Source organism: Notamacropus eugenii, chromosome 2, assembly GCF_028372415.1.
Source record: "Notamacropus eugenii isolate mMacEug1 chromosome 2, mMacEug1.pri_v2, whole genome shotgun sequence".
Taxonomy (NCBI): Eukaryota; Metazoa; Chordata; class Mammalia; order Diprotodontia; family Macropodidae; genus Notamacropus; species Notamacropus eugenii.
Window position 1 is genome coordinate 321,497,799 of NC_092873.1, and position 26,378 is coordinate 321,524,176.

The 26,378-nt window shown below is 39.5% G+C and overlaps 1 protein-coding gene across 6 annotated transcripts in view; it reads right to left on the bottom strand.

Annotated features, from left to right (window-relative positions):
• Positions 1-26,378, bottom strand: part of RBFOX3 (RNA binding fox-1 homolog 3) — a 967,429-nt gene that overhangs the window by 723,741 nt on the left and 217,310 nt on the right. For all 6 annotated transcript variants that reach the window (XM_072645213.1, XM_072645209.1, XM_072645206.1 and 3 more), the window contains one exon: positions 2,448-2,596. The gene's annotated coding sequence lies outside the window, so the exon portion shown is untranslated. Of the gene's footprint in view, positions 1-2,447; positions 2,597-26,378 lie in introns of those variants that run through there.

Consider the following 26,378-nt stretch of genomic DNA (forward strand, 5'->3'; position numbering starts at 1 on the left):
TTTGTATGTAAAGAAAACTCAAAGAGATTAAGTTTTAATGTCTACTGTAGCTCTCTGCTTTGTCCCTCCTTGGACACTAGGATTCAGACTTGTTTGCAAATTGCAAATGGAGAGAAGTTCACAACCTCTGTCTATAGTTCTTTTTCTTCATGATTGAGTTTAGATACAACATACAAAACAAACACTCAAATCATGATTGGGTTTGGGTCTCAGTAAGTTAGAAGTCTTCACCCTTAAGGAAAACAAAGGGACCATCTACAGAACTGCGTATGAACACCTATACCACAAAGAAAGCTCTAAATTGCCTAATCAATATAACTAGTCCTTTATTTTAGAAACATTAACATTTTGTGTCATGGTAGAGAGAGGGAACTGGCCTCAAATCAAGGAGGAGTTGGAATAAAGTTTCACCTTGAACACATACATACATACTGGCCAGGTGACCCTGAGTAAGTCATTTAACTTCTCCCAGAAGACTTAAGTTTCAGAGAAGACGCTGGCCTTCATTGATGGAGGGAATTTCCTCACCAGAGAGTTTCCTCTAACCAAAGAAACCACAGGTCCAGTTCCTTGCCTAACATTTATCCAACTTTTTTTTAATGTGCTTTAGGAGTTTGAAGGTGACATGCAGAACTCAGTTTCCTTTGCAGTCTTCAAACTGATTAGTGCAGCTAGGGAAATATGTGGAACTGCCACATCAGAGAAGGAGCCTTCTCTTTAATCCTTCTCTCAAGATGACCTCTGCTCCCAGTGAAGGCACCATAACTCTCAAAGTCTCATCCTACATTTTATGATTTCAGAGCATGTACTTGAGATTGACAAAGAAACCAAAAAAAAAGTACAAATAGAAATTGCTGCAAGCCAGAAAGATCCAGCTAATGTAACAGCATTTTTCCCTCCCTGGATTCAAACTTGGGATTTCTAAGCAATTTATCAGCAATGATCCAGCCCCATTCTTTTCTTTGTAAGCAAACATATATACATACAAGAATGAATAAATGAATGAATGGAGAGATAGGTGGATAGATGAATCATTCCAGCAATTCATGATTTAAGGAGACACAAATACTTAGAACACAGCTAACTCAATGGTGAGATACAAAATGCAGTGATAACAGAACTACCTTGTCCATTCTTTTCCTTCCTTTAAGGAGGTAGCAAGGAGATTCATTATCAGGTGTGATCCAGAGACACTGCTGTTGCTTTTACACTGTCCATAGGATGTGTGTCTTAACTTGCTTCTCTATTGATGTTGGCATTTTGGTTTTTTCTTTGTATTTTTTTCTGAGAGTGTATGCTGAACCACATACATGTCCCAGCTTGGTCCTCCAATAGCAGGAAGAGTGTCTGGGATTTGGGGTATAGTCTATGGTGTGTGAGCAGGGAGCAGGAACAGAGTGATTTCAACCCTAAGGAGGCTACATGAAGATTATTTGATGAATCCATTATCCCAGGTGGAAGTGGGAAAGAAAATGCACATGATCCCAAGAGAGTGTAAAGACAGGTTGCTATCATGAAAGGGGGAAAAGAAGTATACCAGTATACTACATAAATTTAATGGAGACACTGGCTAGGGAACTTTAAGGTAATTAACTAGCCTGTACCTGGTATTTCCATGCACTGAAGCCATAGAATTCTCATCATCATATTACTCTAATTTCACTGAAAAGTAAAACAAAAACAACAAGCACCCAAAATGCTTTGCCACTAGTTTGATCCTTCTCAGAGGACAGTAGTACAGTAGAAAGAATAGAGAATTAGAAGTCTGACACCCTGGAATGGAAACCACATTCTGATCCTCAGTCCTTGCATGACCTTTGGCAAATCCCTTCATTTGGGGGCTATGGAGAAGTTATATTAATCTAAGGGGATTGGTCTATAGAGCCTCTAAACTTCTAATCTACGATTCTTACAGTCCTTCATTTATGCAGAAGACACACTGATAAAGTGCTTTGAATAATTTCTCAGTGAAGGAGTTAGACTCAAAGCCAGGATCATCAGGATGAAAGGTGGGCATTTGAGAGATGAATACCAGGGCTAGGAATACAGTTTGTAGCATAGCTGGGCTGAAACCATTGACCTTGTCCTCATTGGCAGTGGGCTCTAACCAACTGAACTAATCTATTCAGACAATGTATCCCACAAGACTTTCTCCCATCTTTCTCTAATATCTAATTCCTCAGTAGCAGAGTGGATGGATTTCAGTTGATGGAGTTGATGCATTGAACAGCAGCTGTTTCTTGTAGGATCCTAATTGGCTGGTTTCTAAAAATTTGTTGATGTCACTCCTACTAGTCCCTAAAGCCAAAGACATTCAGGTCTGGTCTATAAAGCAAGATGTGCATCTACACTTCTTTTCATGATGTGTAGAATAAAGCCATCACAGTCAGGTTTCTTCACCATCCCACTTGGAGAGGACAACAGTAAAAAGGTCAAGAGATTCTTACCTGGTAGTTCAGGGTGATGTCTGTTTTGCTGAAGCAATGGTGGCCCTGCTGAGATTACCTTTCTGGAGCTTCACTGGTGCTGGGAGTGTGGGAGAAGAGGAAAGTATCACCAGGAAAAGCTGTCAGGTTCTCATAGACAGATTTTCAACCTGAAAATGAAGAATGGAGAGAAAAAAATTCCTTTGAAGCAAAGATCCTTCTTTGAGTGTAAAGCAAACAATGGATTTTAATAATAAACTGAAGAAGAAAGTGACATTCCAAAGCAAACTGATCACCATAACCCTGGAAGATGGCTTTTTTTTTCTGCCAGCACTGGGAGTGTGGTAGGGGCAGTGAATCATTATGGTTTCATTACCAACAATCAGTAAATAGATATAACACCTTGCTTCCCATGGAGCTCTGGACAGTGAGTAGTAGAACCCCAATGTGTTCCCTCACTCAGGTCTACTCAGTATCAGAGATAAGGCCAGTTTATTCTAGTATCACTACTGGGGAAAGGATTTCCAGAGAATAGATCAAGGAGATAGTTGGTTGTTAGGATGTGTTCCTGACCCCTCCCCATTCTATCTGGCCTAAATTGCACAAAAAAAAGCAAATTTCACTAAGTACTATGGATCAGCAAGGACACATAAGACTCGAATCTTTGTTCACAAGGGGGTAGCTATGCTTTGTCCTTTTCTTAGTAAGGGTTCAAAAAACAGCTGATATCAGAAATATTCCCCAAAACCTTACAATATAAGAGGCATATTTTTTTTAATCAAAACTCCCAACACAATCTGAACTATGCACTCCAAATCTTAATTTATTTAGATTATAAACACAGAGATCTCTTCCAACCACTAGGAGAAATTTTGTTCTCCTCTCTTTTCTGTCTCCTCTCCGCCTTTTCTCCCTTCCCTTCTTCAAAGCTAAGGGCTTGATTCTAAAAGTGGCAACACAAAGACCACTGGCCTTTCACTTAAATTCATTTCTTGTGTAATGCCTTGTCTATGACTACCTCCCCACCCTGAACTCTTGAATTGGCTCTCCAAATGGCCATATTGCTAGTACTTCTTGAGTGTACAAATGGTTGGTTATAATTAAATATTACAAGGTAGATAAGAGATAGCAAAGGCATTCATCAAGATGACATAGAAAGAACAGTAGGTACAAAACAACCCTTCTCCTGATAAATCTGAGGTGCAATTTCCCACAAACACACAGGAAGAAGGGCTTAGAAGACAATGCTAGTGAGCCATGCATGTAGGATACGTGTCATCCTGGAGACTGCAGGAGCTTTGGTACTCATACTTAATCATACCCTTGTTGCCTTTGCTCCTCCAAATGAAGGAGCAAAAACTCCTCCCAAAGCCCCCTATTTAATGAGGTCTCAGAAGCCCAGACAACACTTTATTTCCCACCAGCTTGGCTTTGACTCCATTATCATGGCCCTATACTGGGTACCATTCCCATCTGCGTTTTCGGTGTGTGTGTGTTGTCTTCCCACAGCTAGGAGGGCAGCTAGGTGTTGTAGTGGATACAGTGCCAGGCCTGGATTCAAGAAGACTCACCTTCCTGTGTTCAAATCTGGCCTCAGAAACTTAGTAGCTATGGGACCCTGGGCAAGTTACTTAACCCTGTTTGTGTCAGTTTCCTCATCTGTAAAGTAGGAGCTGGAGTAGGAAATGGTAAACCCACTACAGTATGTTTACCAAGAAAACCCCAAATGAAGTCATGAAGAGTTGGACGTGACTGAACAATAACAATTACACTTCCCCCATTAGATTGTTAGGTTTCTTGAGGGACAGCTAGGTGGTGCAGTGGATAGAGCAGCAGTGCAGGAGTCAGGAGGACCTGAGTTCAAATCTCACCTCAGATACTTGACACTCACTAGCTGTGTGACCTTGGGCAAGTCACTTAACCCCAACTGCCTCATCCTGGGTCATCTCCAGTCATCCTGATGAATCATTGGATTCAGATGGCTCTGGAGGAGAAGTGAGGTTGGTGACCTGCATAGCCCTCCCTCACTCAAAACAAAGTCAAGTGCAAGTCATGTCATTATTTCTCTGATGACATGGTCTTCTTCATCAATGAATGATGAACACACACACACACATACACAGGTTTCTTGAGGGTAGAGACTGTCTTTTTCTTATTTTTATTACCAGTGCTTGGCACAGTACTTGGCACATAGTAGGTGCTTTAAAAATGTTTATTGTATCATACTGTTTACTGCATAACACATGAGGCAAAGGAAGCTCACAACTCCTGGTACTGCAGGACCTGGAAGTATTTTCTCTCCCATAGAGCCCAAATGCTGGGTTCCCAGCATCTGTTCCTTTTCATAGCCTGACTCTTGTCTGCTAGGAGATATGCTCCTGGAAACTGCTTCCTCCCTTAGGTGACTCTTTCTGTGTCTTTGTCTGTCTTTAGTGGGTCTCTGCTACCCATTGAATAAAATGTCTCCTACCAGGACACTAGTTCCTCCTTCAAATCTACATGGCTGATGTGGAGATAGGGAGGAAAGAGAAATTCCTTTCTTCCCTCACTGCAGGGGTCTCCTCCACAGAAACTCCCTCTTTCCTCCTCTCATACCCTCTCCTCCACAGACATTCCTTTCCCTCCTCCACCTTATCTCATGGGTCCCCCCCTTTCTCTCCCCCTGCAGGCCACCACACACACACACACCCATTTGCAAGGTTGTTCTTCACAGGCAACAGTGGCTTAAAATCTCTCCCACTCTCAAATTTAAACTAATCAAGAGCCTTGACTGCCTTCAAGTTCCTCAGGGTTTAGCTATTTAAAGCCCTCAGAAGGGTGACGAATTTGTTTTCTCAGCCAATCATAGCTATTACCTTCTTGACTCAATCAGCAAGGCATTTGGTACCTGATAAAGGGATCCAGGTGTCGCTACCTCTTTAATACCTTCTGATTTTATTCTGGACCTTCTTCTATCATGTACATTTGAAACTCCCTTAACTTTTCATTAGCTGCTTTTGGCAACAATAAAAACTTAACACTGTGCAAATCTAGTGTAATATGGGACAGTGGGGAGATGTGGAAGGAAGGAAGGAAAAAAGGAAGGAAGGAAGGAAGGAGGGAGGGAGAGAGGGAGGAAAGGAAGGAAGACCAACAAAGAAGGGCATAGGACTTGGGGCATATGAGATAGATTCCGTCTGGTACCAGCTAGGTGGAGGATTGGTCAGCTGGCTTCTGAGAATGCATATGGGAAGGAACCTTTCCCCAGTTCATATCATGTGCTGATGATATCCTGTTTCCTGTCAGTTTATAGTTTGGTGATAAATCCTTTTAAACTAACTGATGAGCCACAACTGAGTATGTATAAAAGGTTTGAACAGACAAAAGCTTTTGCTCTCTTTCCTCTCGAAGTTTTTGCATGTGGATGAAGAAGAACCATTGTAACACTAACACTGGACAAAAACATAATGACAATTCACTCTGGCCTCTGAATTCTTCCCCCTGCCCAATAGTTTAGTCTAATTGCAGCCTAGCAATGGGTTTACAGATTTACTCTGCATGAACTTATATCAGTCCTGGGACCACTACAGGGTTTTAAGAGTACATGGTGTATTGCACAAAAATATTTATAGTAGCTCTCTTTGTGGTGGCCAAGAACTGGAACTTGAAGGGATGCCCATCAATTGGGGAATGACTGAACAAGTTGTGGTATATGAATGTAATGGAATACTATTGTGCTATAAGAAGTGATGAACAAAAAGACTTCAGAGAGACCTGGAAGGACTTATATGAACTGATTCTGAGTGAAAGGAGCAGAACCAGGAGAACTTTGTACAAAGCAACAACCAGTAAGCAAGGAATTTTTTGGGTAGACATAACCCTTCGCAACAATGCAAGGACCTAAAAAATTCCCAATGGACTCTTGAGGCAAAATGCCATCCATGTCCAAAGAAAGAACTATGGAATTGGATTGCAGAATGAAGCAGACTATGTTCTCTTGTGTTTTGTTTTGTTTTGGGTTTTCTCATGGTTTCTCCCATTCATCTCAATTCTTCCATGTTGCATGTTGCTGTGCAACATGACTAAGATGAAAATGAAAAAAAAAAAGAGTACATGGTATAAGAGGTCTAAGAACCCATTTTAGTCTTAAAGAGACACATTCCACCACCATCATCACCACCACCACCACCACCCCCTTTTCTCCCAAGTCCTTAGCTCAGTCCTCAAAAACTCCTTTCAAAATCCTCCAGAGACTGGAGGGGTGGGGAGGTTGTATTTATACATCTATTTGGGGGCAGGGGATACATTTCCCTCCAATTTCTGACTAAATTATCCTAATCCAAATCCTAATTTCTATGACTGATCCACCTAACAGACAGGGAGAATGGTTTTATGCATCCTTAGCCCAAGATGCTGTAGAGGAGCAATATTGAAATAAAGTAGTGGCCCTATTTCTTGGAAATAGGTGGGGATGGGAGTTAAGTACACAAAAGTTATAAGTGGGCAGGTCAGAAATGAAAGCCATATCAAGGTTCCACATACTGCATTTCAGAGGAAGAAAAAAATCCAGGAGGGTTTACCTAAACCAGGCATCACAGAAATAGATACTACAACTGAAAGGTTTAGCACATCTTGTACTTTCTGTGGGTGACTAAATGTGTCTTAGTTAAACTATGGGTGAGGAAAGAGATCTAAAACTCTATTTCCCTTACCCCCATTTTATGTAAACATATAGAGACATAAAACCAGATTACACAGACCTGGACCCATATTCCTCTGGGAAAGCTGCATAGGCAAAAAACATCAACCTCACTTCCATTACCACACACAAAGACAGAGCCTGAGTCCACAAGCAAACATGTACTGTCCTTAAAACACATACACACACACACACACACATACACACACACACACCCCTCCCCAACTCATGTATTCAAAATTCAGATGGCACATAAAATGGCCTGTACTTTATTACTCCTGCCTCTGGTTTTAGTCAAAGGGAATGAATGAATGGAAGGTAGGGATGGGCAAGGTTATTTTAGAAGCTCCCAGACCATCCTTCCTCTCCTCAATGGCATGCACACTAATGTGTGACTTGACATCAGGAAACTAGGAACATTTCCTCAGATCTCCACACCACCAGAAGCCCTGGCTGGTTTAAAGATGCAGTGTCCTTGCATCTGTAGCTATTTTCAGTGCTTCAGTGGGGGGACCCAGCTGGCTTACATCCCGATGCAAATCATCACAGCCAGTGACCCCAAAAGCCCTCGAACTGAAGGCAAAGAATGTAGTAGGAGGAGGTCAGCAGTGGTCATAGGGACCCAGATACAGGTAGAGGAGCTCTTTCCTAGGCCTGACCATACTCAGAGAGGGCCCATCTGTCAGGTTTGGTGAGGAGGTGCTGCATTCCCCGGCCCAATAGATCAATTGACGCAGTTTGTTTTGCTTTCTACCACCCGAGCTGAATGGGTGATAATTTAACCGCATGTCCATGACTGTAATGGAACTTTTCTCTTACTCCACAGTAGGAAACGCCATCCATCACCAGCTGAACAACACACAGCCACCCCCCTGACCTCTGCTGTGCAGTGTCCCCAGATCGCCTTGCTCCTTACTCCTACTCCTTTCCCAGATGCAGCAGGAACTGCTGAGTTATGGAGACTGCAGGGTGAGCCAACAGAGGCTCAGTATTCCAGGCCTTGAAGGCTGAGGAGGAAAGATCCATCCACCTCTCTGGTCTCCTCCCCAGGACAATAGACCTAAAGAAGTCCAGTGGCAAAGTCCTCTCTCAAGGCCCCCCTTCCACCCCAGGGCGGACTTTGAAGAAGTGGAATAATACATCAGAAAACAAACTACACACTCAGAAAGGCTGAAATGGCACAGCTAATAAACTCCAAAACTACCTCCCTTCTCAAAAGCTTTGCTCTGTTTCCCCTCTAACTGGGAAAGCCAGAAGGACTAGGGCCCACCTCGAAGGTGCTGAAAGGAGGCACAAATTATGCACTCAGTAAGGTTCATCATGGACCCCCACTCCCCAAGTCTGAGCTGCAAACATAAGGAGAGGGAGGCCACAGTCTCCAGCCCATTCTAACAAAAAGGGGGAAGAGGGGTAGGAAATGAGATTGCCAGGAGACAGCAAGAACTCAAAGTGTCTACAGCTCTTTACTCTTCTCACTTCCCATAGGGAAAAAAATAAACCTTTGGCTCAAAGCATAGGCAACCTATAGCCAGAAGTTAACCACAGGTTCCCAAAGTGGGTGAGGCTGCTAGTGCTTCATCCAAGGGGGTAATAGTAGTCTGAGGTGCAATTGGGGGGAATTGGATAAAAATAAGGGGGTGATGGGAGCAGAAGAAAAGAAGAGAATGAAAGATAATTTTGAAAAACCATTTGTATATATTTCATCTGTTGTGTAACACTTAAAGTTGTAGTGATTACCTTATTTTCCAAATAAACACACAAAATGCAAGTTATAATTGATCAGTGGTCAAGTCCATCCACAGGTCTTAACAAGAAAGTGTTGGCATGTGATCATGTCACGCATAGTTGAGACGTTCAGCATGCATGGGCAGGAATATGTGCATGTAATGACTTGTTTACAGTACAGTACTATAAGGTTAAATGGTGCAATACTGCATCAAAATTTCAATGAAGAAAAAAAACCAGAAATTTACAATAAATTATTAAATTTAATATGTCATTTAAAATGTATATATATTTCAATTTTCTTTGAAATGATGCAAATTTTAAAAAAATCTTAAAGGATTAAAAAAAGTAGATTTCCAAAGGGGTGCTGAGTAATTTTTTTGTGGCAGTGGGCCAAATAACTTTGAGAACATCTGGGTTAGACAGTGGTAGCTTCCCCTTGCCCCAGCACAAGCAAGTGAGGTGACAGAGAAGTTAAGAAGTGAGCTCGGTGGGGATGGAAGGGGAGCATGCTACCTATACCCTGTGGTATAGGAGAAAATAGTTCTGATAATGAGAATAGGCCATGGTTTGTAAGGCAGTAGTCCCCAAATTTACTGTACTTTTATTGGTTAAAAAGCAGTTTGATTGATCATTGTACCCCCAATATATGTTGAACTATTTAATACCAGATGAGCCCTTAAAGCATATATGCTGCCTGGTTTCCATAGAACACATGGAATTTTGGAGAGCTTTCTTCCAGCCATGAGTAACTGTGAGATGGTGGCATGTGGTGATCAGTGTTCTGATTAACTTGTAAGTAAAAGCAAAGATGATGGATGTAGGGCTGAGTTTGCATAGAACGTAACTGATGGGTTCCTCTCTCACCTCTTTGTGCTTTTCTGTGCCTGGATGATTTTAAGTGAGGCAGAACTGTGAGCCTTTGTGTAGGGAGAGGAACAGTAGCCAAGGCTTCCACAATTACATCCCCACTCAGCTGCCATGATACGTATTTATAAAATGCCTACATGGTGCCTTTTTTTTGTTTTTCCTCTTTCCTGATTTTAGGTAAATGTCTCTCTGGGGACAGAATGGACCAGGCTACAGCCCCGTGAGCTTTAAAGAAATGGAAGAGCTATCAGAGCCCTGTTAAGCAAATGGCCTCTGGAGCAGAGACTGACAGCACATAGTAGAAGCTGTACTTCAGGTGAAGGACCTGCATGACCCATCCCAGACAAACAAAGGATTAACTGGTCTCTTGGCTACACCTCACCCAGAAGTGAACTTGGTAAGGACTCTGAGAAGAGAGAAAAGGCCTCCCAGAGGCAGGAAGAGCCAACCTCTTGACCATCTCAGTACTTTTGTGCTAAAAGCTTGAAGCCACTTTCCCCTAGGAGACTCCACTCTACTCCCCTCCACTCCACCATAGAGATATTTTGTTACTCTGTCCTTCCTTTACCTTCTCAGTAAATATCCCTTGGTAAAAGTTACTTGATATGAATTAGTTGATTGATATTGGGGAGATGTTACTTGGTTGATTGATATAGAAGAGCACACCTGAAGAGGTTATTGAGAAACCCTCAAACCCCTCAGGGTTACCCTGAGAACCCAGAGGGACAAAATACTTAGCTGCCTTCTGAGGACCCAACCTGCCAATGTGAGTAGAGGTTGGTGGGTGAAGCTACAGTTAAATATTTATTTATTTAAAAATTATGTGAGAGATATTATAGTGTAGTGAAGTGGTATAAACACAGGCAAAAAAAAAGGGGGTCACTAAACCACAGATAAGGATCCCTGTGGATGCATATTGATTTAAAAAACTACAGATTACTATGTTTTATTATATTTTAATTTATTTTGATAACTATTTCCCAATTATTTGGTTCAGCCACATTCAGAAGTTCTGTCAGTGGCATGTGGCCCACATGGTGAACACTTCTGGTATAGCTGGCCAGTGGCCTCAGAGCCAGGAAGAAATGTGTCTTTCTGACACATACCTACTGAGTGACTGGGTGAGGCACTTAACTATAAAAGCAACTCCCTAAAACTACACAGTAAGTGTCAGGGAAGTTGCTAATCCACGTTCGTGGAACTTGGGCTTCACCTGAAGCTTTTTACATCATGAAATCACAAGCTTGGTCAGTCAAAAAAATTCTATATTCATACTTCTGTACCAATAATTGTATATGTTAAAAACTAGAAATTTTAAAAGGATGAGATAATGATTAATATTTGATCTTAATGATAATGATCTTAATGATAATATTTGATCTTAAATCAAATAAAGAGCTACTGAGTTTATTAAGCAGAAGACTGACATGATCAGACCTCCATTTTTGGAGAACCACTTTGACTTGATGCCAAAGCTGCAACAGGAGAAAGAGTCAGGCTAGCCAGCATATCAACAGCAAACCATCTGAGGTCTTGCAAGGAGACCTCCTACCAACAAAATTAACAACATTAGTCTGGAGCTTGTCAAGGCCATGGCAAATGAGATAGTATTTGTAAAGCACTTAGCACGGTCCCTGGTACATAGTAGGCATTTTATAAATACTTATTCCCTTCCCTTTCCCCTTCCAGCTAGCTCCAGGTTTGTGACTCCCCAAATAAAAAGACAAAGATATGGACAAGGCTGAAACCTAAACTGAATTTTCCAGGAGGCTGTGTCAAATTGGAGAGATTTCTGCAGAGGTCAGGGCCTAGTCTTAGGCACATGAAGGACCAGCCACAGACATCCAATCATCCAAAAGTATGGTCAGGAGCAGAATCTGCCACTTCTCCACTCCTCAAGTCTCCTTCTATTTGGGGGATAGGGAAAGGAGAGTTGCAGAACGTATATCCAATAAGCCAACAATCTAAAGCGAATTAAGTGCAGGGATAGAAGATCAGAAAAGACCCTAAAAGACTTCTACAAGAAACTTGGGGAGGCAAGTAGCCAGGGCCATCCACTTCTAGAGGAGCAGACTAACAATGTTCTTTATTGACCACAATGCAAAGAATTATAATCACCAAAGGAATTACTACTTTAAAGTAATGAAGTTTTACTATAAACTAAAAGAAGATAAATAATTTAATCCTAGAGAATTGATAAGTCAAAGAACAAATCATAGAAAGAAAAGAAAATGGCATTTAATAATACGATAACAATGAGATAGTGTACCCAAACTTTGGAATGAAGCCAAAGAAGTCTTGGGAGGAAAATTTATAACTGAATATTTTTATCAACAAAAGAAAAAGAGAACAAATCAATGAACTGGGCATGCAACAAAAAAATCAGAAAGCAAAACATCAAAAAACACAAACTGAATACAAAATAGAAATTCTAAAAATTAAAGAAGAAATTTCAAAAATTATTAACAAGAAAATCCTTATTGCATGAACAAATAAAACAGATTAAATTATTAACAAATCTGATTTTTTAAAGAGAGAAAAATATCAAATCACCAATATAAAAATTAAAATGGAAGCATTAACAACACATGAAGAGGCAAAAAGAAATCTTTAGAGATAATTTTGCCCAGTTATATTTCAACAAAACTGATAATATCAATGCAATGGATTTTAACAAAAATATAAAATACTTAGATTGACAAAATATGAAAAAATAATTTAAATAATTCAATCTCACAAAAAGAAATTGAACAAGCCAAGAAGAAACTGCCCTGGGGGAAAAATAGGATTAGATATGTTTACAAGTGAATTCTATGAAATACTCCAAGAACATTTAATTCCAATATTAGCCAAACTTTTCAAAAGTAAGAGTAAGGGAACTACCAAATTCCTTCTATAATGAAAATGTGATTTTAATATCTAAATCAGGGAAACAAAAAGCAGTAAAAGAAAACTGCAGACTAATATTCCTAATGAATATCAGTGCAAAAATATTAGATAAGATAGTATCAAAGAAACTACTACCACATATTAGAGACAGTAACCTATCACCAGACTGAATTTATTCTATTACTGTTGGTACTAGTGCTACTGTTGCTGCTACCCGTAACAACTGGAATTTATTCAGCACTTTAACATGTGTAAAGTTCTTACATTTTCATTTCGTATGATCCTCATCAGAGGTTAGGGTCTTGCCCAAGTTCATATAGCTGGTAAATATTTAAAGCAGGATTCAAATTCAGGAATTCCTGACTCCAAACTCCACAATTTGTGCCACTTTAAGAATATAGGTTTGGTTCAATATTATGAAAACTGTAAACAAAATAGACCATGTTAATAACAAAAAAACCAGTACAAGTTAAATGGTTTAATTAATTTAACAGAAAATCTTTTCACAAAACACAACACAAATTTCTACTAAAAAAAACATGAACAAGAATAGGAGTAAGTGGCCCTTTTACTGTTATAATAAATAGTATCTAAAATCAAGAGTTATTTAGTATTTAAATAGTATCTAAAAGCATGCATGGGATGGAGAAAGGTTAGAAAACTTTCGTTAAGATTAGTGACAAAGCAAAAATGTCCATTGTTACTACTATTATTTGATCTAGTTCTAGAAATGTGAATCATACTTATAACAAGAAAAAGAATTCAGGGAATAAGCACAGGCAAAGAGGAAAAAACCCTATCACTTTTTGCAGATGATATGATGATCTACTTCAAATACCAGAGATTCGCCTACAAATTAATTGAAATAATAACTTCAGCTAAGTAACAAGATATGAAATATACTCAGATAAAGCAGTAGCCTTCGGTCCACTACCAACAAAAGCCAACAAGGAGAGAAAGTGAAGTTCCAGTCAAAAATAACCATAAAATATTTTTTAAGTGGGAGTTCATCTACTGGGATACACACAAGAATTATATAAGTACAAAGTTGGAAAGGAAACAGTTGAGTGGGGGGAAAAGTCTTTAGAGTAAGTTCTTCTGACAAAGGTCTGATGCCTAACAGATATAGGGAAGTGATTCAAATATACAAGAACATGAGCCACTGCTCAACAGACAAATGGTCGAAAGGTATGAATCTTTAGTTTTCAAATGAAGAAATACAAACTATCAACAAATATGTGAAAAAATGGAAATCATAATAAGAGAAAGGGAAATTAAAACAACTCTGAGGTTCTCCTCAAATTCATGAGACTTTCATGTGACCTAAAAGGAAAATAAAAATTGTTGGAAGAAATGCACATTAATCTCTATTGGTAGTGCTGTGAATTGGTTCAACCATTCTGGAAAACAATTTGTAATTATACCTCAAAACTTACTAAACTGTGCCTACCTTTTGAGCCCTTGACAACATTATTAGGCCTATTATGGGATAAAAGAAAGAGAAAAAGAACCCATATACCCAAAATGATTCCTCAAAGTACTTTTTGTTATAGGAAAGAACTGAAAACTAATGAACTGACCATCAGTTGTGGAATGACTGAAAAAATCACTCATATAATGAAATATTGGAATATAAGAAAGGCTGAAAGTATGGTTCCATCTAGATGGACTTCTAAGAACTGATACAGAGTGAGGTGAACAGAACCAGGGAAACAATTTATGCAGTGACTATCAAGAAAAACAACTTTGAGTGACTTTAAGAGCTCTAATCAATGTAATCGCTAACATAACTCCAATAATGAACTATATTTCCCATCACTTTACAGAGAGGTGAAGGAGTAGAGGTATAGAATTAAATATGCATGTTCTTTGACATGACCAATGTGTGGTTTGTTTTGCTTGAATGTATTCATTTGTTACAAAGGAAGGATAAAAACATTTTTTTGGAACTGGATGAAAGGTGAATGAGAGTGATGAAAATAAAAAAAGAAGCATCAATGAATCATTTTTTAAATGTATACAAGAGAACAGAAGATATTTCAGAGGAAGATACAGACAAGAATAATAGCTTTGGAACTGAAGTTCTGCATATATTTATTATATACTAAAAAAAACAAGCTATACTTATTCGAGACTCATGATTTAATATAACATCTCTTTTTCTGTTCTTCCTTATATATGGAAATGTTCAAAATTGTTGGTGTTTGACAAGTTTGACACATTGATAATGACGAAGAATAAAAATGTTAAAATAAGAATGTAACAAGATCTATAGACGGAAGACGATTGGATGGCAGCTGGTGAGAGAAAAGAGAAAAATCAGACTATAAGGGAAACTGGGGAAAACCAATCATGAAAATAGGGAATAGCCTATGGAATGATCAGAAATATAAATAGGCAACCAAAAAAGCTAATGAAATCATAGACTGCATTAATAAAAGCATAGGATTCAGAACTGGAGAAGCAAAAATCCTGCCGTACTCAAATTACAGTATGCAAAGTGACCTGAAAACTTTAAAGTACTTTATACAGATTATGGTAGTATTAGTAGTAGCAATAGTATTACTTTGCTCTAGGGAGACAACATACAGAATGTTGTACACAGCTCTATGTGTTATATCTTAGGAAAGATAATGACAAGCTGTGACACATCCAGAGAAGTCATGAGAATGACGAGACTTGAAAATATGTCATGAGAGGATCAGATTTAAGGAGCTGAGGATAATTTGCCTAGAAAAGAAAATGCTTGGGAGTGGTGGTGATATAACAGCTTCAAATATTAGAAGAGCTTATACATGGAAGGGTTATATTCTGCTTAGTGTTGGGAGACAGAAGTAGGAAGATAGAAGCAGATCTCATGGAGTAGCTAGGTGGTGCAATGGATAGAGCACCAGGTCTAGAGTCAGGGAGACCTTGGATTAAATCCAGCCTCAGATACATGCTGGCTATGTGACTTTATGCAAGTCACTTAACCCAACTATGTCCAACAAAACAAACAAAAAGAAGCAGATTTCACCTCCAGGTAAGAAAAAATGTCCCATTTATTAAGGCCATCCTAAAGTGCAATAGCTGCCTAGAGAAATTCCCTATTACCAAAGGACTTTGGGTACAGTTAGGACAAGATGTCTTCTATGTCTTAGACCCAATCGACAATCTATGAAACCCTTCTCAGGATAACATTTTTAAATATATACAATAAAATGCAAATGAAACCAGTGATATAGAAATACAGGTATCCAATAATTAAAAACAAAAGTTTATGGAACTCAGGTCAAGAATTCTGGCCTAAGGTTTCTTTTATATTGTCAAATTCTGTGCTGGCAAATGACCTTAAAAAATCAAGTTTATCTGAAGTTTAAAACCCTGTTGGGGGAAAAAAAGAGTAGCTGGCATTTGTATGGTTCCTATTTGCTCTAAGATCATCCCTTTAAGGGAGGTGATAGTGTCAGGGATTGTTTCCCTAATCTTTCAGTTCAGAAAGAAAGAAACTGAACAAGCAGGGACTACTCAGGTCACACCAGTGTACCAAAACATCCAGGTTTCTTAACATTGTTTTACAGGGAGATGGGGTAGCTAGGTGGTGCAGTGGATAGAGCACCAGTGCAGGAGTCAGGAGGACCTGAGTTCAAATCTCACCTCAGACACTTGACACTCACTAGCTATGTAACCTTGCGCAAGTCATTTAACCCCAATTGCCTCATCCTGGGTCATCTCTAGTCATCCTGATGAATATCTGGTCACTGGATTCAGATGGCTCTGGAGGAGAAGTGAGGCTGGTGACCTGCACAGCCCTCCCTCACTCAAAACAAAGTCAAGTGCAAGTCATGTCATTATTTCTCTGATGGCATGGTCTTCTTCCACAACGAAGGATGAACACACACAGGGAGATGAGGCAGAAAGACAGCACTTTACGTTCTCCATTCTTACCAATATCCCAAAGGTAGAGCCAACACCCTCTTGGATTACAGAAATCAAGAAGGGAGAAAATGTTCTTTCTAAATAATTAACAGGGAAGCAGAAGGATTCTCCCAGTTACAGACTGATGTTAGAGTATTTGAAGTGGGACAAGCCAGAAAAGTAGAAGAGGACTGAGTATTAGACAATATTTCTACTAATCCCACTACATGACTTTGAGCTTTCTCCTCTCAGCATCCCAGTTTCCCTTAATATTCTATGGCATTATATTGCCTTCCAAGTTTATATCAGGGGCCAATGAAATCTATTTCTTCTGTACAAGTCAGAGAGCTGGCCATATGGGTGAGATGACACTATTTGAATGGTTTTCTTATAACCTTATTTGAAGGTGGAGGGTGACAAGGGGACTCCTAAATAAGAGCCCTAAAACTAATTCAAAAAAAAAGATTTCTAGAAAATGGGAGACTTTCTGAACTTACTAGGAGACTTCCTTCGGATAAATTTCTTATCTTTTCTAATGTATTAGTCATATTTTTGAATCCTGCCCCTCTTGGATTCATGTTCTTTTACTACATAGACCCTCAAATTATAGATTTCTCTCATTGTGCTTTGGAGAAACTGAAATTTGGGGCAGGGGATTTCACATTCTCATCTTTTAAGAAAATAATTTCATTCTCATTTTTCTTTAAGAAAAAAACCCACAACAAATCTCAAAATACCTAAATTTATTGCCATTCCCATTGTGCTTAATTATGGTGAATCATTAGGACCTTTGTTCTTCATTAACTCACACAGTTAGGTTGGCTATTTGGTGAAGATGACCCTTTCACCATCCCAAATCCCACCTTCCCTCCCCTACTCTCTCATCAATAACCCACAGTTCTCTGCCAAATCCTTCGTTCTCTACCTTCTCTTCTTCCACATTTCCTTTCTGATATCTTCCACTCCCCTCAGAAACCAAAGAAACTAGAAATCCAATATGAGGTGAGAGGTCTTTTCTGCCTACAAAAGCTAAACATTTTTCCTCTCAGAGTAATAGAATAAACTAGCTGTTTTGTTTAATAATTAAAAAAAGAAAATATTCTGAATAATGCAAACCTACCTCTTTAAAAAAAAAATACCTACTTGGATAACCTCTTCCATTTCTGACTTCTTCCTGCCCTTGTGAATCCTGTCTCAGGCGAAAATAATTCAGGCTTTATTATTCTGGCATCTAGTGGGAGTCTGTGACAATTTTACTATAGCTGAGCTTCCCTTTCTCTCCCTTTTTAATACCAGTGTGTTTTAATAATACAGTGTACCTTTCGGTATTGTTGAAATGTTACATTATTCAATGCATCCAACAGGAGAGGGATGGTGCTTATGTAATTCATGTGTCCTCCACGGGTGTGTTTAAAATGTGTGTGGTTGGAGGGGTATAATTTGAGAAGCGATTTTCCATAAGGTTAAGGAAAGTGGCACCTTTATGAAGGGTCGGAGATAACCTGGCCCAAGTTACAGCTTTACAAACTTGGACTCGAGCCATGGAAGACACAAGAATGGAACTGGAAGACAACAAAGCAATATGGTATAGTAGAAAGAGTGTTGGATTTGGAGTCAAGGGTTTGAATCCTGACCGAGCTACCTACTATTGGGCAAGTCACTTAACCTTGCTAGATGTTTCCTCATCTATAAAAGGAGAGTACTAATGAGAAGACAACATTTCAGCTCTGAATCTATGACCTTAAAGCCTTACTAAGCTGAGGGGATTTGTGATCAAGGTAAGGTAGGTCCCAGCGAAGGACAAGAAAAAAAAGTCACCTGTATGCATGTGTATTGGAGAGGAGTGAAAGTCAGGAGCAAAAAGGCTTTTTTGTTTGTTTTAAGATTCAATTTGAAAGATTCTTGGTGAAAGAATTTTGACCTATGCAAAAGGCAGATAAAAACAGGACTCCAGACTCAAGCAGCCCCACCACTCTCACATTCATTTATGACTATAAGCATCAGTTTCATGGGGTCAGGAAAAGTGGATATACAATGTATTGCTTCTTGGCCTATTTAAGTTAAACTCAAGTCTAAAAATATACAGAGTATGATGACAGTGAGTGACTTCAAAAGTTAAAGGATCAGTGATTTCTTTGGCTTTGATCCATTCATAGCTCCCTGTATCACTAGTAGCCAAAAAAGGTGTCCATCCACATGTTTAGAAGACTTCTACCCCCTTCCAGATGTACATATTGTTTCCTCTTCAACCCAGATGAGAGTAATGTTCCAACATATAATTATACATATATATATACATATATATGTCTCTATGTATATATACACACACACCTCTATTTGTGTCTAATGATAGCTATCTCTGGGCAGGGAGGGAGATGAAGAAAAATACCAAATTTCTCTGATAACTATGTTGTATATTTGTAGGGAATAGTAAGTTATACATGGCAGATTTGCAGTTTCATTTACAATCATATCTTTTATCATTCTGTGTTATGTAAATGTTTGTTTTGTTCTGTGAATTGAAAATAAAATTAATTTCCTTTTTTAAAGAAGGTATCCCCCTGAAGACCTTTTTCTACTTGGCTCAAATGATCCTCAAGACCATGGGCATACAGTCTGTTATTAAGCCTGTAATCAAAGCCTATAGACAGCATTGCCACTAGGGACAAAAAGAGAAAAAAAATGAAAGCCTGCCTCGCTCTTAAGGAGCTTACATACTACTCAGGGAATATAAACATAGACCCAGGTAAACATAGAGTATATATAAAGTAACTTCAAGGAGCTAAAGCTAAAGAAAGATCAGGAATGGTCCTGTTGATGAGCACCTGAACTGTGCTTGGAAGGAAGCTCCAGGCTTCTATGAGGGGGAAGTGAGGAAAAAGGGCCAAAATTTTCACTCCAGTGTACAAGCCTTGGAAAACTCAGGGTTATCTCCACACCAGCATGAAAGAGCCTTTGAGAGTTGGAAGGGATCTCAGCAGCCATCTAGCACAAACCCCACTCAAAAAGAACCCCTGTTACAAGATAGACAACAAGTGGCAATCCAGCCTCTGCTTGAAGATCTCTGAAGAAGACCCCAGCTGGAATCAATGGGGATGTTAGCCAAAAGTTGCAATTTTGCAAACTGTAACTTGCTCCCAATTGTTCTTGATTCGGCCCTCTGGGAACCAACAGAAGTCTTCTATATGGTACTCCCTCAGACACTTGACAGCTATCCTTCTCCTCCCACCCCCAAACCCAGTCTTCTCTTTTCCAGGCTAAGACATCCCCATTTCCTTCAATAAAGCATCATATGATATGAATTCAAGGCCCTTCAATATTCTGTTTACTCTCCTCCAGCTTATCAGTGTCCTTCTTAAACTGTGGCAATCCAAAAAGAACACAGCACTCCTGAGGTGCTATGATTAGCATCAGAAGGACTTACAAAGATGCTCTTTGTAAGTTGCTCTACTTTGGAATAATTCTGAAACCTGGATCAGGAAGGGGTCCTCCAGAAGTCATTTTGTCTCAATCCAAATCATTCCCCAAGAACAAGTGCTTCTAATTGGAGTGGAATCCTACTGTGTTCCTGGGACACATTCTAACAAGTTGCAAATAAGTCAAGTTATTCCCAAAGATTAGCTTAAAGTCCTACCTTGCATTTTTTTTCAACAAAAGGGAAGGGGGAAAGATGTTTTTTCCTTCCCTCCTTTATTTCTCCCTGAAGCTTAAAGTCCAGGCCTCTGCTGGCAGGGCTGGTTGGGACCTGAGAGGCACCTCCCCCTTGAGCCCCATCTAGGTTTCCAATTTGTCCAGCTCTTTCCGTCTCAAAGAAAATGGAGAGTGAAAGTCAAGGGATTCAGAGGAAACCAGGGATCTGGACTAAACTGCTCCCAGAAAGGGAGTAATGCGTAAAGGAAAAAAAAGAATTCTACATGAACACTAACAGAGAGTGTTCTCTCCTTTAAATCTTCCCAGAGCACACCATCTGTATCTTTCCTTTGCTTTCATCCCTCCTTCCCTGCTAGGATGTTTATCTGTACAATGGCTAGTATCCTTCTTAGAAGAATGTAAACTCCCTGAGGGAAGGGTCTTTGTTATTTTTTCATTGTTGTATCCAGATGGCCTAATAGAGTTCTTTTGCACATAGAGATTTAATCCATGTTTCAAGAACTAAATCCAAAATTCTAACAATGGGCAGTATCTTTCAGAAGTCCCACAGAGGTCTTTCACTCCCTCTAGGAGGTAGTCCTCAAGAGGAGGTAAACCTAACATCATTATTCAGGTCCACAGCTGGCTGGGCAGCCCCTGGAGAGCTTCAAGCTATGAAGTGAGAGTTCTCAATTGAGAGGATCTGTCAGAGAAGACTTATCCTACCCCCTCCAACAGTGCCTCGGCCCCTTGGAGAGCACAATCTCAATGACTCCTATCCTCCAAGCGGAGGTATCGCTTGGGGCTACTTCCTGTGCAGAAGCTAAACTGTTCCCCAACAGTTGAGCCCAAACTCTAGGGAAACTAATACATCAGTGCTTCAGCCCTGAAGGAGGGAGGTTTTAATCAGAACTGGCAGGATCCTACGAAGAAGAGCAGCCCACAGCAGAAGCTGCTGATGGTGTTTTAGCCTCAGAGGATTTATCCAACACTGCCTCTAGCTCATTGCACTTTTCCAAGGCTTGGGATTAGGGGGTCAGGATGGCCCTGGCAGTTAAGTCTGATCCATACCAAGGACACTGTTAAAAAAAAAAAATCACTGCCCCCTCCAAGTCCAAATAAAGGGAAATCCCTTTCCTCACACTCCAATTCAGTCCTGTTCCCCTCCTCCTTTGGTGAGCTCTTGGGTTCCAGTTATCTTTCTTAACACACACACATTCAGGAATCTGCTCATCCTGCTAGGCTAGCAAGATAAGAGTTAACTAAAGAGAGAGGAATGAGGCAGAGAGAGAGAGAGAGAGAGAGAGAGAGAGAGAGAGAGAAGGAAGGGATTTGTGAATTGGTTTTCAGCAGTAGCAGGGATGCTACTGAAAAGCTTCCATAAGATTTGAGAGGAAAGTACCGCTGGGGGACATCTGAACTGGCCACCAAGGCAAATCATATTATCAATTTGAGGAGGGTAGTGGGGAGAGGATAGTGGTAGGCACATGGAGAAGGGGCAGTCTCCTCCCAAGATGCATTGAAGCCAAACTCAAGAGCCTTTGCTACAGTAGATAGAACCACCTGCTTTGACTGTGATCAGAAGCTATTTCCCACTTATCTTTCAGACGCTCAGTATCTGTGTCTCTGAAACATGGCATTAAATAATGGGATTTGGATGTTGAACGGCAGACTTCTTTCATGAGACTGACTTAACCTCAGAAATGTAGGGAACTACAGCCTTAATGGGAGGCAACCCTAGGCAAAAGGTTCTAAACTTGTAGAAAGCAGTGAAAAGAAAATGTATATAATTTCTAAAGAGCCTTTCCCCACAGCTCCAGAAAACAAATAAATATTGATAGGGTGCTTCGGCCTTTTAGCCCCTCATTCACTAAGCTCCAAGAATTTCCACAGGCATGAGAGGCTGATCTGCATTGAGTATGAACCCAGTAGAGAACTAAGAGAATTTATAATGGGAAATTTTAACTTCAAGTTGATGAGAGCTACAGAAAACTACATGACAGAACCCAGGGCCTGACACAGAGTTACTTTCCTAGTTTTGGGCCCCAGAAACAAAAAAAGAATCAATTACATCATATGGGCCCCCTTTCTCTTTGTGATTTCCCCTCTCTAGGTCTCCAACAGCCCCTCAGTTTCCCTTCAATGGTATCTGATCTTTTCTAAACTCTCACCCTGATAAGTATTTGCTCAGGACTCACTTGTATCATGGGAAGCTTTTTATGCACTCCTATCCTGACTAAGGCTGCTTCAGCCATTCCCTGAGCCCAGTTATAATATTATCCCAAAGGTGGCATTAGTGAAATAAAACAGTAACAGTGCTTTTAAAAAAAGCAAAACAATTATTGTTGCAACTATAACAACATTTGCTTTCCACTAATGTTCTGAAAGAATTCCTAGGACAATGCTGCTCTGGAAAAATTTTAAGAACCAGAAGAAAGTAATTCTTTCTGGATCTTCTGTAAAGAGGACAGTCAGCAGCTGTTCTCAATCTTTCCTGAAGACAGAGAGTAAACAAGAATAAACTGTAGCCTGAGGGATTTCAATATGAGAGGGGAAAAATTTCCTGATTTTAGAAAAAGTTAGTGAGATTGGCAGCATGGATATTATAGAATATATGATTCTGAAGCACTTTAAAAAAAGACAGATGTGCACCTTGTCCAGGATAATTTGCATGTGTCCTGCATGAAGGCAAGGAGATGGAAAAGATAACCTTTGAAGATCTCTCCTAGTCCTACAATTACCTTGTTTGGGGTCTATTCTTTTCCCTTTGCTCTCTACTCTGAGTTTTAAAAGTTTTTCACATCGATAATCCCACAGTTACTTAGTGCTCTTGATATAGCAAATGGTATGGGCCTTCACAGCATTGATAAGGTCTCAGGGTGATGCTGTTTAGATGGACTGCTAGCACTTCATCTTATGCCCACCAACAGAATATTTTTAAAAATGATGAATCTCACATCTGGAATCCAGGTAACTAGCTCAGAGCTCTGAAATAACAGCTGCAAAGCCTGTAGAAGATCCAAAGCAGCTAAATCAATACTTGTGAGAAAGTCAATAACTGGTAAAATGATATTTTCCAGATGTCTCCATGCTTGGGGGTAAGGGATTTGATCTCCACAGGGTTCCCACACAGCCCCTTCCACAGTAGACAGCAATCAGATCACCTGGGCTCAGGCTGGGTCTTAATTCTTCAGCAAAGCTTGGGATGAGGTTAGGAGGCAAGGATAGAGTTCAGTAGGGGAGGAGGAAAACAGCAACTTGGTTGCCAAATTCCAACCACCTGCTAATAGATCAGTTGAAAAACAAGCATCTATTAAGAACCTACTATATGCCAGGCACAGTGCATATTGGGCAGACAAAGAGAAAAGTGAACAAACTATTAGGTAACAAATGTGTTTGTCAGGCAACAAACATTTATTAAGTACCAACTATGTTCCAGGGACTGTATTAAGCCAAAAATGAAACAATCCCTGCCCTCAACGTACTTACACTCTCTTGGGGATATGAGCCTATATGTGTACGCATAAACACACGAATAAACATGAAACCGACACGGTAATTTTTGAGGCAATGAAAGTGCTAATAGCTAAAGGAATTAGTAAAGGCCTCATAGGAAAAGAGGTACTTGGGGTAAGTCATGAAGGACGTAAAAGATTTTAAAAGGTGGAAGCAAAGAAGTAATGTACAAATGCAAAATGGATTCTGAACATGGGGGACAGTCAGTGTGTAAAATGGAATGTCATACATGAGCAACAATTACACTTCCTGTTTGACTGCACTTTTAAAGTGCAAGAAGGGAAGAAATGAGTAATAAAGCTGGAAAGGTAAATTGAGGTCAAGTTGAGGAAAGCTTTAAATACTAAACAGAAGACTCTATATTTGGTCCTGGAGATAATGGGAAGCTGAGGTTTGCTGAGTAGGGCAGTGCCAGGTGAGACATGAACTTTAGGAAAATCACTTGGTAGCCGTGTGAGGGCGATCAGGGCAGGGAGAGATTTGAAGTATTGAGACCATTAAGAGGATAATATAATAGTCCAAGCAAGAGGTGATGAGGGCCTGAACTACATTTGGCAGCTGTATGAGTACAGAGAAAGGGATAGATGCAGAGAGGTTTTGGAGGAAGGAAACAATGTGATTTTACAATGAACTGAATACATATTTTTTAAGAGAGAGAGAGAGATTGTGAACCTGGGTAACTGAAAGTATGGTGGAATACTCACAGTAATAGGGAATTATGGAGAGGGCTAGATTTTAGGGGAAAGAGAATTAATTTGTTATAGATGTGTTTGAGGGTACTTCTGGGACAACCTCATCACTATAGGCTGAGTAATAAGGTAATGGAACTCAGGAGAGAGACTACAACTGGATATATAGATCTGGGAGCCATCAGCATAGAGATTATAATCAAATCCGTGGAAATAGATAAGGTCACCGAATGAAAGAGTTGCAATCCAATATCATAAGTCTTCTTTTAGATGGGTATAGCACAAATGCAACCCCACAGAGAGTGGATTAACCCTGCCCAAAAGTTATGGGGCAGGGCAATTTGGGGGGACTTACATGAGTCAATTATGTTCAGTGTGATGTCACCATGAAAATAGAGGTAAAACTGAGCCACTGTTACCTCCATTCTTTGGAAGAGCATCACTTTCTCTATAGGCTGGCAGAAGTCTATATGGCTGCTGGGGTTTCCCTAACTTGACTCCAAGAGGATAAATCAAATCAGATTAGATATTTATCTGGAAAATGTCACTTATAATTCATTGTACTCTAATTCCATATATATCTCTCAAGGATAGAACCTTTCAGATCTGGAATGTGTGTGAGTGTGTGTATGTTTCAGAATTGGTTTTATTGCAGAAAAAGAAGGTAAAATAAAGGCTGAGGATAAGACAAAAGGATAGGTACTTTGGGTCTATCAGAAATTACTTTTTTCTTTCTGTAATATTGCACTTTGTTCATACCATGACAAAAATGTGCTTTCTCTCATGGCAAAAGTTACTCAAAACAAGCCTTTTTGTCTTGTTCTACTGCCCCAGCTACTATTTGAAATACAAACTGAGATGATTAAATAGGAAGACTCCAGCCACCAATTCAAAACCAGATACTTACTACCATCACCAAAGCTGCTTCAGATTCTCAACTGATTTATATCAACAGATGTCCTATATGCATGTGGTCCACAATACTCTAGAGTGCAACCTGAGCCATATTAAAATGTAACTGGGAAATTTTTAAGAAAATAAAAATATGATAAAAAATAACATTACATTTTAAAACAGCCAATAGGCATCACACAGGGATCTTTATGTATGATTTAGTGGCCCCCATTTCTATTTGAGTTTGGTAGCATCAGATTATACCACAAGGGTCAGGATATTAAGTCCAATATCTACATAATATTTGTCCCTATGGCCTGTATAGCTACTTGCTTAATCCAGAGACTCATGGAGAGATCACCTGTTCTTGAAATATCCCAAGGAGAGAGTTCAAATCTGATGGGAATAATTCATTAAGCAGCTATATTAAGATTGGATGGGGAAGAGATGAGCAATAAATGAGAATCGGTATGCCTGGGGCAAATACAGTTGAAAAGAAGGGGACTTAGGTAAACAATATAGAGAAGCAAATGAACTCAGTTGCCTAGTGTTTGATAAAACCATAGATCCCACCTACTGGAGCAAGACAAGACCTCATTATTTAACAAAAACTGCTGAGAAAATTAAAAAGTAGTCTGGCAGAAACTGAGAATGGACCAATATTCTCACACCATATATCAAGAAAAGCTCAAAGTGAGTACATGATTTAGACATAAGCATAGAAATTACTTGTCAAATCTATGCACAAGGAAAGAGTTCATGACCAAACAATATATAGAGAGATTCACAGGAGGCAAAATGAATAATCTTAATTATGTAAAATTTGAAAATTTTTGTTAGAAGAAAAACAGGAAACTGGGGGGAAATTTTGTAGGACGGTCTTATAAAAGTTCTTATTTATCAAATATATGGAGAAATGAGCCAAATTTATAAAAATAGGAGTCATTCTCCAATTGATAAATGATTAGAGAATATGAGCAGGTAGTTTTCTGAGGAAGAAATCAAAGTTATCAATAATCATGTGAAAAAGTTCCAAATCACTAATAATTATAGAAATACAAATTAAAACAACTCTGAAGTGCCATCTCAGATTGGCTAAGATGACAGAAAAGGAAAATGACAAATACTAGAAGGATGTTGGAAAATAGGTAACACTAATACACT